Source organism: Eriocheir sinensis, unplaced genomic scaffold (genome assembly GCF_024679095.1).
Source record: "Eriocheir sinensis breed Jianghai 21 unplaced genomic scaffold, ASM2467909v1 Scaffold141, whole genome shotgun sequence".
Classification (NCBI taxonomy): Eukaryota; Metazoa; Arthropoda; class Malacostraca; order Decapoda; family Varunidae; genus Eriocheir; species Eriocheir sinensis.
In genome coordinates this window covers 675913-692262 of record NW_026110751.1, presented here as the reverse complement: position 1 = coordinate 692262, position 16350 = coordinate 675913, and the positions used below count along the sequence as shown (strand labels likewise).

General features: G+C 42.6%; 1 long non-coding RNA gene across 1 annotated transcript; it reads left to right on the top strand.

Moving 5' to 3' along the window:
* The first annotated feature begins 3343 nt into the window (after positions 1-3343).
* Positions 3344-15962, top strand: LOC126990012 (uncharacterized). The gene is made up of 6 exons (XR_007743944.1): positions 3344-3529; positions 4158-4346; positions 4917-5079; positions 5589-5734; positions 10332-10592; positions 15824-15962. It is a non-coding gene; the product is annotated as an uncharacterized LOC126990012 (long non-coding RNA).
* Positions 15963-16350: the final 388 nt, after the last annotated feature.

The following is a 16350-nucleotide window of genomic DNA, read 5'->3' as shown; positions in this document are numbered from 1 at the left end:
GGTGTGTAAGATGATCATTTGTGACTAATTCTCCATTTTCTGGCCTAGTAGTATGCAGACCTGCAGTGTGATTCTCCACAAGACAGGGATTTTGAATTAGCCACTTCTACATTTGTGTTGAGCCAAGAGAAGGTAAAGATTTTGTTAGCCTGTCAAATGCGATTGGCATGGATTTGCCCTCACTGTTAGTCTGGTAACCTTTCTCTGCCTCTCTGGTGGACAGTGGAGTGTTTCCCATGTGGTATTGGTGTGCTGGATATCCCCTCCCAAGGTGCAGGACTTTACATTTTTCTTCACTGAATTTTAGTAGAAACATTTTGATCCATTTCTATAGCTTGGTGAGGTCTTCTGGTAGGAAATCCACAGTCAATGGGTTAAATGATATCATAGTTAACCATTTATTGAGTCTGGAGTTAACATTACATTCACCCCTCCAAAAAAAATGATGATGGAGTCCATAACAAGTTTTCATTTAAGCAAAGTAAAGTGAAGGTAGAGATCTTGCTAAGTAGATCATAGTTAAACATTTATTGAGTCTGTTAACATTTCACACACACACACACACACACACACACACACACACACACACACACACAAACACACACAGAAAAGTATTTACACACCATCATAAAGTTAGCTCTCCATATTGTGAAGACCCTGGACCATGAGAGCAATTATTGAGGGAAAGGAGGTGGTATTCTGAGTTGCCATTTTCAGACTCATCATCGTTCAGGCTCATTCCTCTGTCTGCCCTGAACTCTCAGATATTTCCTGGGTGGTCATAATGTTAGTCAGGTTATTCATTGGTTATCCGTGGCCTGTTATCTGTCTTTCTACCTGTTGTCTGTTAGTCTATCTTATTTGTTATCTGTTCTGCCCAGTTTAACCCCTTGACTGCGGATTTCCTAGCAGCAGACCTCGCCAAGCTACAGGAATGGAACAAAAAGTGTCCGTGGCTACAATTCAGTGAAGAAAAGTGTAGTCCTGCACCTTGGGAGGGGATATCCAGCACACCAATACCACATGGGAAACACTCCACTATCCACCACAGACAGTGAGAGAAAGACCTGGGACTATGTTACCAGGCTACCAGTGAAGGCAAAATCCGTGCCAATCGCAGCGGACGGGTTAAGGGTCGTGAAAAAATTGTTGTATTGTTACGATTAGGTCCATAACAAGTTCTCCATCTCCTCAGAACCCAACATGGAGTTTGTGATAAGCCTGCGAGCCTTCAACAACGTGGGTGACGGGCAACCGGTGTACCAGCAAGTCCGCACCCAGCCAGAGGAGGAGGTGGTGGCACCCACGCTGGACCCGGCGGTGTGGGTGAAGGCCGTGGTGCTGACGCCCTTCACCGTGGTGCTGCAGTGGGCGGACACCATGCTGAGCCAGAACCAGGTGATTTATTTATTTATTTATTATTATTATTATTATTTTTTTTTTCAAGGGAGGCAACTCAAGGTAAACAAATTAAACAACAATTAAAAGGCCACTAGATGCCGTTCCAAACACAAGCATGAAGAATGGGAGGTCAAAAGAGGTCAGTTTTGGGTAGTGTTGCTGGGCTGCTTCAGGGAGGGCAGTCATCAGCTGGAAAATATATGTTTTATCTCATGTTCTTTGTGCACTGTGTCACAGACTTGCCACTTGCATCAACACAGCAGCGGAAAAGTTAGTCATTTGTCAAGGAACTTATTCACCACTTACACATTCTTGTTTCCCTGCACACACTCCCTTATTCACCACATATCCACCTCTCCACATCCTTATTCGTAACTTGCATCCTTCTCCCTCCTACAAACAGCCCCTCATTCACCTCATATCTTCCTCTCTATATCCTTATCCATTACTTACTCATACTCTCGTCCCAGCAAACTCCCTTATTCACCTCACGTTCACCTCACATCCTTATTCATAACTCATGCATCCTCTTTTTCCTGCAAACAGTCCCTTATACACCTCATATCCTCCCTCATACATCCTTATCCTTCACTTATACATCCTCTTTTTCCTGCAAGCACTCCCTCACACCCTTCCTATCCTCCTGTCATTCATGTCTCATTTCACAAGCCAGTCCTTCATCCAGTGACCTTTCTTATGTTTTCCCTCCGTCCTTGTACCTGACTCCCTGTTAATACTGACCTTTGACTCCTGCAGTACAACAGCTGCACCACCTTCTCGTCCTCATCCTCCAGCCGCTACGTCAACGCCACGGATGTGACCTGCCTCATTGACAGCCTCAAGCCATCAACAGTGTGTGAGTTTGCTGTGAAGACCATCAGGGTGAGACCACAGTGCTGGAAGCCTTCGTTCTTCTTTCAGTAAATATTCACTCAGTCCTGCAACACTTCTCAAGGAAATCCTGCACAGCTGAATCCTTGCTGTGATGAGGCACAGAGAAATTATGACTCATAGGGTGAGCTATTATTAGTGTTTGAGATATTGATTTTTTCATTGACCTTTTGCAAATACTTAAAAATGAACCTTACATAATGGTATTAGAAACAGCACAGCAGGGTTGGCAATAATTTAATCAAATTGATTTAATCATATGATTAAATCATTGATTTTATTTGTATTTTTTCTGAGTAAAATATTCCATAGGTAAAATGATGTGCTCCAAAGATGATAAAGTAAAACAACCTATTCATGTGCAATGATTCATTTATTCTCTTCAAAGTATAAAAAAAAGATTCCTACATTATTATATCCTCCTGCGCTAATGTTGCCAACTTGACATGTTTTTTACTAGGTAAAAAATCAGCCTCCTTTAGTCTTTACTAACTTGGCCGGCAATGTATCATAATAGCAACCAAGGTTTGCAACCAAACCGTAACAGAATAGAAGTAGATATTCTTCTGTATGGTAATAATATAATATTCTGTCATGAAAATGACAACTTCAGGCAACTCTATCTGTCCTAAACCTGCTCCTGTACCAACTACAAACAAGTACTGAACAAGTATGTATCTGGATCCTTGACTGTGCTCAGACTTACAGGCCTAAACTTAAACTTAAAGTAACCTATGGAAACTTTTGAATCACTCACCAGGATATATATATATATATATATATATATATATATATATATATATATATATATATATATATATATATATATATATATATATATATATATATATATATATATATATATATATATATATATATATATATATATATATATATATATATATATATATATATATATATATATATATATATATATATATATATATATATATATATATATATATATATATAATGCATGATAGGGGAACTTTGAAGTTTTGGTGTGCCAAAATCACACTTTTTCCCACACACTTGTCCCCATCAGGTTTGGCGTGAGTCCCCCTATAGCCTGGTGGCCTCCAACACCCTGCTGGTGGCCTGACCGTCCTGGCCCTCCCTGGCCAGCCGTCCACCACCACCTTCACCCGGCAGCCGTCCACCACCACCTTCACCCGGCAGCCGTCCACCACCACCTTCACCCGGCAGCCGCTGCAGCGGAACAATGGGAGGATCACAGGTGAGCTGATGGGTTACCAGGATGGCATCTTCAAATTATAAAAATAAAAAAGAGTCAGTGTGCCAAACCACAGTGATGTACTAGACTACATAGTTAAGGGAACACACCTTCACTGACGTGGAAAAGACCTGGATATATAGTAAATAAACAGTGACTTAGGTCATGGTGGTGGGCCAGGCAGGAAGCAAGAACCATACATCTTGTCAGCCACTATAAATACAATTTGCCTGAGCCACTACCGGGCTGGGGTCATCCAAGAGGCCCCTCCAAAGAGCCTACTGGAGCTATGGGCAGCACTTAACCCAGTAGCTGCAGGGATCATGTTTCTGAAAGGCCACTCTAAGCACTGCCTTGGGCCGACCATCAGGACCCACCGGGAAGAAGCCTACCGGCGCAATAGGCCGCGACGTAAAAAAGAGAGAGAGAGAGAGAAAATCATCACTCAGGCAAACCATTTTATAATATATATCAATGCATTTGTGATCAGTTTATGCATCATCTATTTTGGGGGCTTATATCATAGCAAAAATTAGGCCCGTTGCTGCTACACGGTAAAGCCACAAATTTTGCCTGTCACTGGTACACGGTTAAAAAAAGATTATTGGGAGAGTAATTTTGTTTGTTCCAGGCTACGTGATATTCCTCACCACGGACCAAACTGTCAGTGACTGGGTGACGGGGGAAGTGACGGGGGACTGGCTCACCCCTACCGTCCATGGACTGACGCCTTCAAGGAAGTATTTGCACAAGATGCACACTCACAGTGTCAAAGGTTTTGGTCCATTCTCCTCCGTGGAAAGCTTCACGACTCTTCCAGGTAAGGAAGTGTTAGTTTTAGGGAGCCGTCATTGCTGTGGTGCATCAGTCACTGTTCTCCCAGTTATGCACATGTTGTGTGCCACCATAGTCTGTCCCTCATCATGGAGCACTCCCTCCCTGAGGCTGACTTGAGGCCCATTACCTGCATGCTGTGTGTTGTGGTGCATCAGTCACTGTTCTCCCAGTTATGCACATGTTGTGTCCCACCACACTGTCCCTCATCATGGAGCACTCCCTCCCTGAGGCTGACTTGAGGCCCATTACCTGCATGCTGTGTGAATGTCACCTCTGGCTCTGTGGACATGTGGGTAAACCCTGCTTACCAGGTTGTTTATGTAAGAGACAATCCTTAGTAAAGAGTGTGCCCAGAAAGTTGGGTTAGAGCAGATTGATGGATCCTGCTGGGAGGTACATGGTATGGGGAAGGTGCCTGCATGGGGACCTGCACAGAGGAACCCCCAAGAATGGTGTCATAGTTTGGGTGAGGCAGGCTGGCAGAGGCCCCCATTGATTGACTGATTGATTAAGCCAATGTTAAATATATTATACATCTGCTCCTGTGTTCCAGCTGTTGACAAGAGCATCGGTGAGCCCCCAGGCTGATGTGTGGAGCGAGAGGCCTGATTGTGCTGGTGATCGCTGGCGTGGCAGAAGCCATGACCAACTGGGGGCCTTCTTGGCCACCACACTGTACTGCCGCGGGTCAAGGCGGAGCCCAGGCCAAGCATTGTGTAAGGTGGCAGGACAGTTTCTTGTTGGTGTGTTTCATCCCATGACTCATTTCAGCAATCCTTTACACTGACTGCAGGAACTTTTTATTCACTTTGTAATATGGAGAACAAGGCTGCAGGGCATAGTCCACAAAGACTTAAGTTTGCCAAGATTAGAGAAAGAAAAAGAAAGGTAAACTTGTTCTTAGGAAATGTTCAAGATGGACTTTCATTTTGTGCTTTACATAGTTGCAGGGTAACAAGTGACCTCTGTTTGTGATATCTGTGTCTCTTGGTGGAGCAGCTAACACGTGTTTCTAACTTGTGATTGCTTGCAGTGTGCTGGCTGGGAGCTATTTCTTTAAATGAATTCAAATATGCTTTGTTGAACTCAAACCTCATACCTTTAACATCCATCCTGTTTTGAAGATTGCATGTGCCCTTCCATCTCCCTCTGGACAGCCCTGCGAGGTACAGCAGCAGCACTCAGTAGTATTTAGCAGCTAGTAAGATACATCACTTCCTTGCAGTCTTGGCGGCAGCTGCAGTGAGAGCAACAAGCCTGGCGTCCAGCCTCCAGACCTGTGGATCCATCACAGCCACTTGGAGCTGAAGAACTTTGACAAGGGTGAGCACAGCAACTCCCCCAACCACGCCTCCATCATCCAGCACACAGGTGGGTGTCTTTGTCAGTCATTGAACAGTGTGCAGCTCATGGGAGTCCTGTCATTTGTGTGGTATTTTTTGTAATATTTGGTTGCTGGTGTTTTGTTGCCAGTCACTGCTGCGTTGTAGTGTGCCAGTGACGCCACACACAACCTTACACAACCCACAGACACTCCAGTATGAGAGTCATCACACATTACAGAGTTTCCATCTATCTCTATCCAGACACTCCCTCCTTGCCTGCTCAAAGTTTCTCAAAGATCTTTCCCCCCTCTCCCTAACGTACTCTTGCACCCTATCCCTCCATTTCACTGGAGGTCGTCCTCTAGCATTCCCTCCCTCTATCTCACTCACATACACCCTTCTGGTCATCTTACTCTCCTTCATTCGCTCCATGTGGCCAAACCACTTTAAAGTCTGTCGCTTCACTTCTTCCACCACTCCACGCTTCTTCCCTTCACCCCCGTGACACATTCCAAAACTCTCGTACACACTTTCATTACTCATTCCATCCATTCTACTCACACCACAAGCACTTCTCAAATAACTCATTTCCACTGCCTGCACTCTAGACCTCTGACTTTCATTCCAGGCCCTCGTTTCACTTGCATATGTGAGGGTTGGTACTATTATTGTATTTCTCAAATCCCTCTTTACCTCCATGCTCACACTTCTGCCATTCATGATTTGTCTCAAAGACCCTACCACCCTTCTTCCTTGCAATGCCCTTTCTCTTGTCACTCTCTCTGCACCACCATGCTTACACATAAGTGATCCAAGAGCCGCGGGTCACTCTTCTCAGATGCTCTGAAACCCAGTTCCAGGTTGACCCTGGGCTCATAGAGTCTATACTGTTCTGCACTGTGTCTCACTGACATGGTGGTGTCCAAATGAAAATCCTGTAGAATATTTCTCAAATATCCAGGTTTACCAAATCGCGTTGCTTGATAAGTCAAGACAAATATTTTGTAGACTATGCGTGCCTTGATGGGCAGCCAATGCAAGTCTATGAGTGCAGGTGTTATTCTCTCACGGGGGGGCAGACCCTTTGTTAGCCTTGCCTTAATGGGCAGCCAATGCAAGTCTATGAGTGCAGGTGTTATTCTCTCACGGGGGGCAGACCCTTTGTTAGCCTTGCCTTAATGGGCAGCCAATGCAAGTCTATGAGTGCAGGTGTTATTCTCTCACGGGGGGGCAGACCCTTTATTAGCCTTGCCTTAATGGACAGCCAATGCAAGTCTGTGAGTGCAGGTGTTATTATCTCACGGGGGGGCAGACCCTTTATTAGCCTTGCCTTAATGGACAGCCAATGCAAGTCTATGAGTGCAGGTGTTATTCTCTCACGGGGGGGCAGACCCTTTGTTAGCCTTGCCTTAATGGACAGCCAATGCAAGTCTGTGAGTGCAGGTGTTATTCTCTCACCAGACCCTTTGTTAGCCTTGCAGCTCTGTTCATAACAAGTTGTAGTTTCTTCAGCAGATATTTAGGAAGGCCATAATAAAGTGAGTTACAATAATCCAGCTTTCTATTTACATGATTATATATAACCATCTTCATAGTCTTATCATCCAGGTATTTCTTGACAAATGCAATATTTCTGAGATGGTAGCCTGCCGTTCTCACCACCTGATTGATCTGTTCTTTGAATGATAGAGTGCAGTCAAGTATCACACCTAAATCTTTGACTGACTTTTTTACAGTCCTAGTGTCATCTTTTATCCGAAGAGTGGAAACATCTAGCCTCCTGACATCCTTGTTCTTCCCCACAATCAAACATTCAGTTTTATCCTCATTCAGCTTCAGTTGCTTAGAATTCATCCATTTCCCGACATCATCCATAATTCTGCTCAGCTTATCTTCAGTGTTTTCCACGTCACTCAGCGACAAATAGAACTGTGTATCATCAGCATACAGTTTAAAGTCAACTTCATGCCTTCTTAGTAAAATGTGAAAGACCAATAGTATAAACACAGAATAAAATTGGACCCAGTACACTTCCCTGGGGGACTCCTCTGTGCAAAAGTTTATGAGTGGAGAACGATTTACCTATTTGCACACAGTAAGTTCTGTTCTCAAGGTAACTCCTCAGATAATCCAGCACGCCACCCTCAAATCCAATATTCTTGCAATCCCGAAGCAATAGACTGTGCTCCACCGTGTCAAACGCAGCACTCAAGTCTAACAAAATCAGAACACCACACTTCCCTTCATCCATAAGCACAAGCAAGTTGTTTACCACCAAACAGAGAGTAGTTTCAGTTGAGTAAAGCCTCTTGTAGGCAGATTCATTATCCGGTAAAGCCTGCACCACTAGCAAATGCTCCATTAGCTGATTTAAGATCACATTTTCAAGTATCTTAGATAGAAACGTCAAGTTGGATACTGGTCTAGAGGAACTAAACACTGTGGGTCCAGTTTACCTTTAACGATAGGTTTCACGATCGCCGCTTTCTCACTCTCAGGGAAAGTCTTGTTTTCAATACTAGTGTTAACCATCACAGTCATAATATTTAAGAAATCACTAAAGTTTTCACTCTTAATGATGTCACTTATCGGCAAGGGATCGTCATCACAGTGCGTCAGGTTCACCTGTGTATGATAGTTTTCACCACAGCCACATCCACTTGTTGAAAGCCTGTTAACTTTATTTCAGGGACTGGAGTTTCCACAGCGGATCCATGGTAACCGCGGTCGCCTCTAAAGTTCATGATAACTCTCAATTTTCTTGTCAAAAAAGTCTAAAAACTTATTTGCCAGCACTTCATCCGAGAAACCATCCGGAAGCTTGTTAACCTTTCTGTTTCCATTCAAACTGTCAAGCACCTTATATAATTTATTGATGTCAGGCCCTGCCTCCACAACCTTATTCCGATAGTATTCTCTTTTCCGTTTTATCACAAGCCGATTTTCTTTGTTTCTCGCCTCCTGGTATGCTCTTCTTGCCTCATCTGTTTTTTGCATAAGCCACAGTCTTTCTTTTTTCTTCTCTCTTTTTGCCCACAGTATTTCCACATTAAACCAAGGTGCATGATCTCTCAACACTATCTCCTTTTCACTCAGAGAACAGAGGCTGTTATACTCATCTTTAGCTAAACCATTATATAGCTTAACCAGGCAGGTAGCACAATTTCCACATAACACCGAGCCATGTTCACAGATTTCACGACAATTAATAGTAATTTCCTGTATTACAGAGTTAATCAGTATTTCTGGTTGAAAATTCTTTCGCAATCTGAACGTAATCTTTTTTTCTCTGCACTGCTTCCCTCTCGTATGAAATTTCAAAGGTTACCAATTTATGCACCGGGGACATACAGCATATTTCGTCAACACCCCCCCTTGCACTAGATCACCGTCTATATCGCTGAAAACCAAGTCTAGCACATGACCCCCTAAAGAAGTCATCTCGTTCACTTTATTAATCAGGTTGAAACTGTCCATCATCTCAATGAAGGCCATGGCAGAAGAATTTTCAGGATCATCAATCCATAGATTAAAGTCACCACAGATGAACACATTTGCACTCACCATATCCACAGACTCCAAAGTGTGCGAATTCATCAATAAAGACCTCTGCTCTTGTATCCGGAGGTCGATACACCACAATAAAGGTGCATTTCCTTCTATCAATTTCACAGATGACTTGCACTAATTCAAAGGTATCCCACCTTTCTGATGCTTTTCTCCGAATCTTCTTAAAAGAATTCGAAAGAAAGATCCCAACACCGCCACCCCTTCTTGTCTCCCTCGGGACATGTATAAAGGTATGAGTACATGCAGAATGTACAATTGGAGTAGGCCTAGATCTGTACGTATGTCAAAACTGCCAGTCTGATTAGGCATTACAGTATTGCTTTAAATAGAATTTGTTTAAGTTTTTGAAAGGCATCCATAAGTGAACACTTTTGAGTATGAGACTATAAGGAAGTTGGTGTTTTTAACTGTTTCAGATATCAATATTCAACGGAAAGGACATATTTTATCAAATTAGTTGAATATTTAGTTCCATATATTTTTCATGAAAGTAGATGTTCCTTTTGTTACAAAAATTCAGAAGAAAGGAAAGCTAGTCTAATATTACTAGTCTAAAAGAAGGGGATACCTTTTGGAAAATTAATTAATTGTTTAGTTTTACATTCTGTTCATCAGGAGACACAAATATGACTGTGTTCCTATATTTCACATCAAGAGAGATTTATAGGGTATAGTTTTCAAAAAGGGAATACATATCATATTTTTATAATGTGAAAAAACTATTTTCCTTATGTTTCTGTGAGTTTTATTATTGTAAGCCAGAGTGGGGTAAAAGGCCTACCCAGTGGGCGTTTTACCCCACATGCGGGGTAAGAAGCCCCCTTATTATTTTTTAAAATTGTCATTATAGAAAGGTGTAAATCATAATGAGTGGATATAATATATACCATAGATAGGCCTTAGCCTAAGCTTTCAACAGACTTTTTTTTTTTAATTCTATTGCAAAAAATGTGGGTACAACAGGCAATCTCTCTTAAGGGGGGCAACTTACCCCACCTTACCCTATTACGAATTTGGGAAGAGTATTAAAAGGCAAGCATTTTGCACATCAATCAGTCTTTTCCAATTTGCAGGAGTCGCGTCACATCACAATGGGACCGAAAAAGGACGAGAAGGGACAAGACAAGAAGAAAAGGTCTTCTGCTGCCGCTGCTGCCTCTCCTGATGATGATGAGCAACAAGAAGACACTCAAGAACAACCTGCCAAGAAAGTGAAGGGACGATCCAAGAAGAGGTCATCGTCTGCTACCGGGGAGACACCCCCTCCTCCAGCCCTCTTGCGTCACCAATCCACTTGGACACAGGAGCCCCAACCTGGTCATGATGATGCTGGGGTGTGTCTTTTGCTAAAATTGGGAGCAAATTCTTGGAGGAGATTTGAAACTCGTAGTAGATCCGGAGTTATCGATGTAGTTCGTCGTACATTGTAGTATTTCGTACTTACAAATCAGGACAGTTGGTGTGCGTGATACTTCGTAGTACTTCGGATCCAAAACTCGGCGTACTTCGGGAGAAAATCGGGGTGAAATCGTAGCACATCGTAGTACGTCGTAGCACTTCGGGAAATAATTCGGTGTACTTCGGGGAATATGCCCTCGAGGTCGACCGAACGCCTCGAGATGAAAAGATAAACAAATTTTCATAGTGATTTGGGGAAAACGCTGTCTCCCGAGGTACTACGATTTTTTGTGATTCGGCGTCTGTGAGACCGGGGGGTAAGTGTGTTTTCTCAGAGTTTCCGGTAGTTTGGTCGCTGCTCTCTGTATTCTTTCCAACTTTCTAATTTCTTTCTTCAATCTAGGTGACCACACTAACGCTGCATATTCCAGTCTTGGACGTATCATCGATGTTATTAGTTTCTTCACCATTTCTTCATCTAAATATGTAAATGCTGCTTTTATGTTTCTAAGAAGATTGTATGTTTCCCCAGTTATCCGATTTATATGCTTTCCAAAGGATAACTTGTCTGTTATTGTCACTCCCAGATCCTTATTCTTCTGTTTTTTTCATGATTCTTTCATTACTCAGAGAGTAGTTCCCCAATATCCGTCTACTGCTCTAACCAAACTCCATCAGGCTACACTTCTCTGTATTGAATGTCATTTTCCATTTGCGTGACCATTCGCCTATTCTATCGAAATCCTGACTCAAGGCTACACAGTCTTCTTCATTAGCCACCCTCCTCATTAGTTTAGCATCATCAGCAAACATATTCATATAGCTTGTCACCCCTTCTGTCATGTCAATTATATATATTGCAAACATAATCGGAGCCAGCACCGATCCTTGGGGGACTCCACTGGTCACTTCCGCCCAGCTTGATTTATTGTTTCTGATTACTGTTCTCATTTCTCTCCGTTAAAAAGTCTATAATCCAACCCTTATATTTTGCATCATCCTGTAGGTTTCTCCAAATAACTTGTTTATGTGCTTTTTCTGGGGATGGTGTGTCTTGCAATGTTACTCCCAAATCTTTTTTCTTCATGTGCTAACTTTAAATTTTCTTCTCCCATCCTGTATGTCTTCCTTGGTCTTTTTATACTTTTCCCCATATCCATAACATGGCATTTGTTTGCATTAAATTCCATCTCCCATAACTGGCTCCATCTATACACTCCGTCCAGGTCTTTTTGCAGTTCTTGACAGTCTTCCTCCATCTACACTTTCCTTATTAATTTTGCATCGTCTGCAAAAAGGCTCATATAACTTTTTATACCCTTTGGCATATCATTTATATATATTATGAACATTATTGGTGTTTGTGTGTCATCTCAGGTAAAATATAAGTATCAAGTATATAAAAAAAACTAGTCCTGTTAGGTTTGTGTGGGTCATGTCACGTGTTTGTGGAGGTCATCTTAGGTCCCAAGGGTGAGGTGTGTGTGTCTGTCTGTCTGCAGTGCTTGTTCCAGAGCCTCAAGGGAAGTGCCGGCAGCCTGGAAGGGGTTTTGGGGCCAATATTCAGAGTGCCTTAAAGTGTGTGTGTGTGTGTGTGTGTGTGTGTGTGTGTGTGTGTGTAATTCACCACGGGCTGATCACGAGTTGGACTGGCTTTCGCCAGCAGGTACCCTCCCGACGTGAGCAAGTGCTCATTATTGTCGATCTCTGGGTACTGCCAAGATCTCACACACCACACAACCCATCCCCCTTGCTCAAGGGGGGACAGTAACCACTCCTAGTCAGCGGAAAGAATCTGGCCTAAGCGGGGCTCGAACCGCCACGTGTTTGGCCGTGAAGACTTGCAGTGCAGCGCTCTACCGATTGAGTTACCGGAGCGGTGTGTGTGTGTGTGTGTGTGTGTGTGTGTGTGTGTGTGTGTGTGTGTGTGTGTGTGTGTGTGTGTGTCCACCTAGTTGTATTTACCTAGTTGTGACATACGAGAAAGGAGCTCGTGCTGTCCCGTCTCCATATCCGCTCCTATCCAACTTTTCCTTAAAATCATGAATGTTTCTTGCACAAACCACCTCCTCCTCCAGTCCATTCCACACCTCAATGCTTCTGTTTAGGAAGCTAAACTTTTTCACATCTCGCCTACACGTGGTCGCCCTCAACTCCTTTCCATGTCCTCTCGTTTCTCTCTCACTCCACACACACAGGTCCTCCCTGTCCAGATTCTCCACCCAGCTCGCCACCCTGTACACCGCTATCAGGTCTCCTCTCTCTCGTCTTCTCTCCAGGGTTGTGAGCCCCATCCTATTGAGTCTCTCCTCGTAAGTCCGATCCCTAAGTTCTGGTACTATCTCTGATCTCCGTCCAAGGGCACAATGCATTCAAGCTAGAAATCGAGCAAATAGGGTACTGGGATTTATTTCAAGGAGCGTAAGCAACAGAAGCGCTGAAGTCTTCCTCAAACTATATTTAGCATTAGTTAGACCTCATCTTGACTATGCGGTTCAGTTCTGGTCACCTTTCTATAGAATGGATATCAAAATGTTAGAATCGGTGCAGAGGAGGGTGACTAAGATGATTCAGGGGTTGAGAAACTTGCCATACGAGGAAAGACTCAAACAGTTAAACTTGCATTCTCTAGAAAGGCGAAGGGTGCGTGGAGACATGATCGAGGTTTATAAATGGATGAAGGGCTTTAATAAGGGAGACATTCATAAGGTTTTGTTGGTAAGAGAACTGGGTAGGACACGAAGTAATGGGTTTAAACTGGATAAATTAAGATTCAACAGGGACATAGGCAAAAATTGGTTTACAAACAGGGTGGTGGATGAGTGGAATAGGCTTAGCAGTCATGAGGTGAGTGCCAATACAATTGTCACATTCAAAAATAGATTGGATAAATTCATGGACAGCGATTATTAGGTGGGGTTAGATACACGGGAGCTACACGGCAGCTTAGGTTCAGAGGAGCTGCCTCGTACAGGCCTACCGGCCTCTTGCAGACTCCTATGTTCTTATGTTCTTATGTTATATTAGTTGCCATTCTCTGTACTCTTTCCAGCTTTCTTATATTCTTCTTTTCATGAGGAGACCAGACCACTGCTGCATACTCCAGCCTTGGCCTTATCATTGTAACTATTATTTTCTTCATCATCTCTTCGTCCAAATACACAAATGCCGTCCTTATGTTCTTCAGCAAATTCATAGTTTGTCCCGTTATCCTGTTGATGTGTTTCTCTGGTGACATGTTCTCAGAGATAGTCACTCCCAAATCTTTTTCTTCCATTCCTCTGCATATTATCTCACTTCCCATCTTATAATCATATTCACATCTTCTACCACTCCTACCAAACTCCATTTTTTTACATTTCCCAAGGTTGAATTCCATCTGCCATGTACCACTCCACTCCCATATTTTGTCCAGGTCCCTCTGCAATGCCTCACAGTCCTTCACATCATTGACTCGTCTCAACAGCTTTGCATCATCTGCAAACAAACTCACATAGCTGGTCACTCCTTCCACCATATCATTTATATAAACAGCAAACATTATTGGTGCCAGCACCAAACCTTGTAGGACCCCACTCCTCACTGGGCACCATTTGGAAACCTTGTCCTTGATTATTGTCCTCATTTCCCTGTTAGTTAGGAAGTCCTCCAGCCACTTAATCAGTCCATCACCCACTCCACCCATTTTTAATTTTCCAAATTAGTCTTCTGTGCGGTACTTTGTCGAATGCCTTTTTCAAATCCAGGTACACTCCATCCCCCCAGCTGTCTCTCTCTTGTATTAAATCTGTCACCCTTGAGTAATAACATAACAAGTTGGTGACACACGATCTCCCTCTCCTGAATCCAAACTGGCAATCCGAGATAATTCTCTCACTTACCAAAAAATCTGACCACCTGTTTTTAACTAGCCCCTCACATATCTTTGCAACCACACTAGTGAGTGATACCGGTCTGTAATTTAATGGGTCCTCTCTCTCTCCTCCTTTATAAATTGGTACTATGTTTGCTCTCTTCCAATCTTGTGGTACCCTTCCTTCACTCAGCGAGGTGCTCGTTATGGAGTGCAGTTTCTCTGCAAGTTGCTCACTACATTCTTTCAGGATCCACCCTGATACTTCATCTGGCCCAGTTGCCTTTCTTACATCCAGCTTATTCAAGCTTTCCTTGACCTCCTGCATAACCCTTCCTCTTTCCTGGCCCGGTGGTTGTACGAATTCGTCTTCCTTTGTGAGAACTCTGTGAAAGCTGTTGTTCATCACTTCTGCCATCTCTGCTGGGTCTTCACGTGTAGTTCCATCCATTTTCAGTTTATCGATTGTTTCTCAATTCTTTAATTTGCCGTTCACATGTCTATAAAATAATTTAGGTTGGTCTTTGCATTTGTCGATTATATCTTTTTCATATTTCCGTTTTTCTTCTCTCCTAATCTTTGTATATTCATTCCTTGCTTGTTTGAAATTGTTAGACGCGTTGATTCTTCCCCCTCGTCTCCTCCATCCCTTCCAGGCTTCCTCCTTTCTTTTTCTAGCTGCCTCGCATCTTTTGTTAAACCACTTCTTTTTACCAACATCCTTTTTGGTTACCTCAGGGACATATCTTTTCTCACTTCTTTGTACAGCTTTAAAAACTCCTCCCACTTGTCTTGGGTACTTTTGGCTTTGTACAGCCCACTCCAATTTGCATTTAAAAAAAAGTGTGTGTGTGTGTGTGTGTGTGTGTGTTAAACCCTTCAAACTATAGCCTTTCATCTCTGTAATAATATTTATCTATGTTTATCTGTATATATATATATATATATATATATATATATATATATATATATATATATATATATATATATATATATATATATATATATATATATATATATATATATATATATATATATATATGAAAAATCAGGGTAGGAAAAGATCACAATTTCCCTTATAATGATAATCTTTTTTATGCTTTTTAATATTTGTCCTGTAATGGATTAAATCACATAATTTAAATCAAAGCAACTCTGATATATGTCTGTCTGTTTATGTGTTTACAAATTCCATCATTTAGTAATTATTTACTTGCATTTCTTGGCTTTTGGAAATGCTTATCATCACTTTGCTTATTCCATCCATCCATCTTGTTTCTTTCATAACTTACCAAGTCCTTCCTCGCTCTCCAGGCCTCAGCATCACCAGACCTTGGGAGCAGCAGCAGCCCAGTGCCAACACCAGGCCACAAGACCCCGGGCTGCCCAGCCCACTGCCAGTGCCGGGGATCTTCAGACCCGTCTCCAGCCTTAGGGAATGGAGGATATGAGGTGTGGTGGTGGCGGCTGTAATGTATCAGTATCAGCAGTATTTTTTTCTAGGTGTGGTAGTCTCTTGGTGGTTGGTGGTGGTCCCAGCCCCAGCCCCCCTATAGTGGGAAGTGTGTTTTATTTATATTGGTGTTGCCTGGCCCACCTTGATCCTTTTTTTAGAGAGAGAATAGAGTCTGGGTTGACAGGCATCCACCAGGACAGCATGTGGGTAGTGTTGGGCCACTCGGCGGTGACTGAAAAATACTGTCTGTGGTGGTGGGAGGGACCCAAACCCCCATCCTGCACTGGTGGTCACTTTTTGTGTCAATTATTTATTATTATTATTATTATTATTATTATTATTATTATTATTATTATTATTATTATTATTATTATTATTATTATTA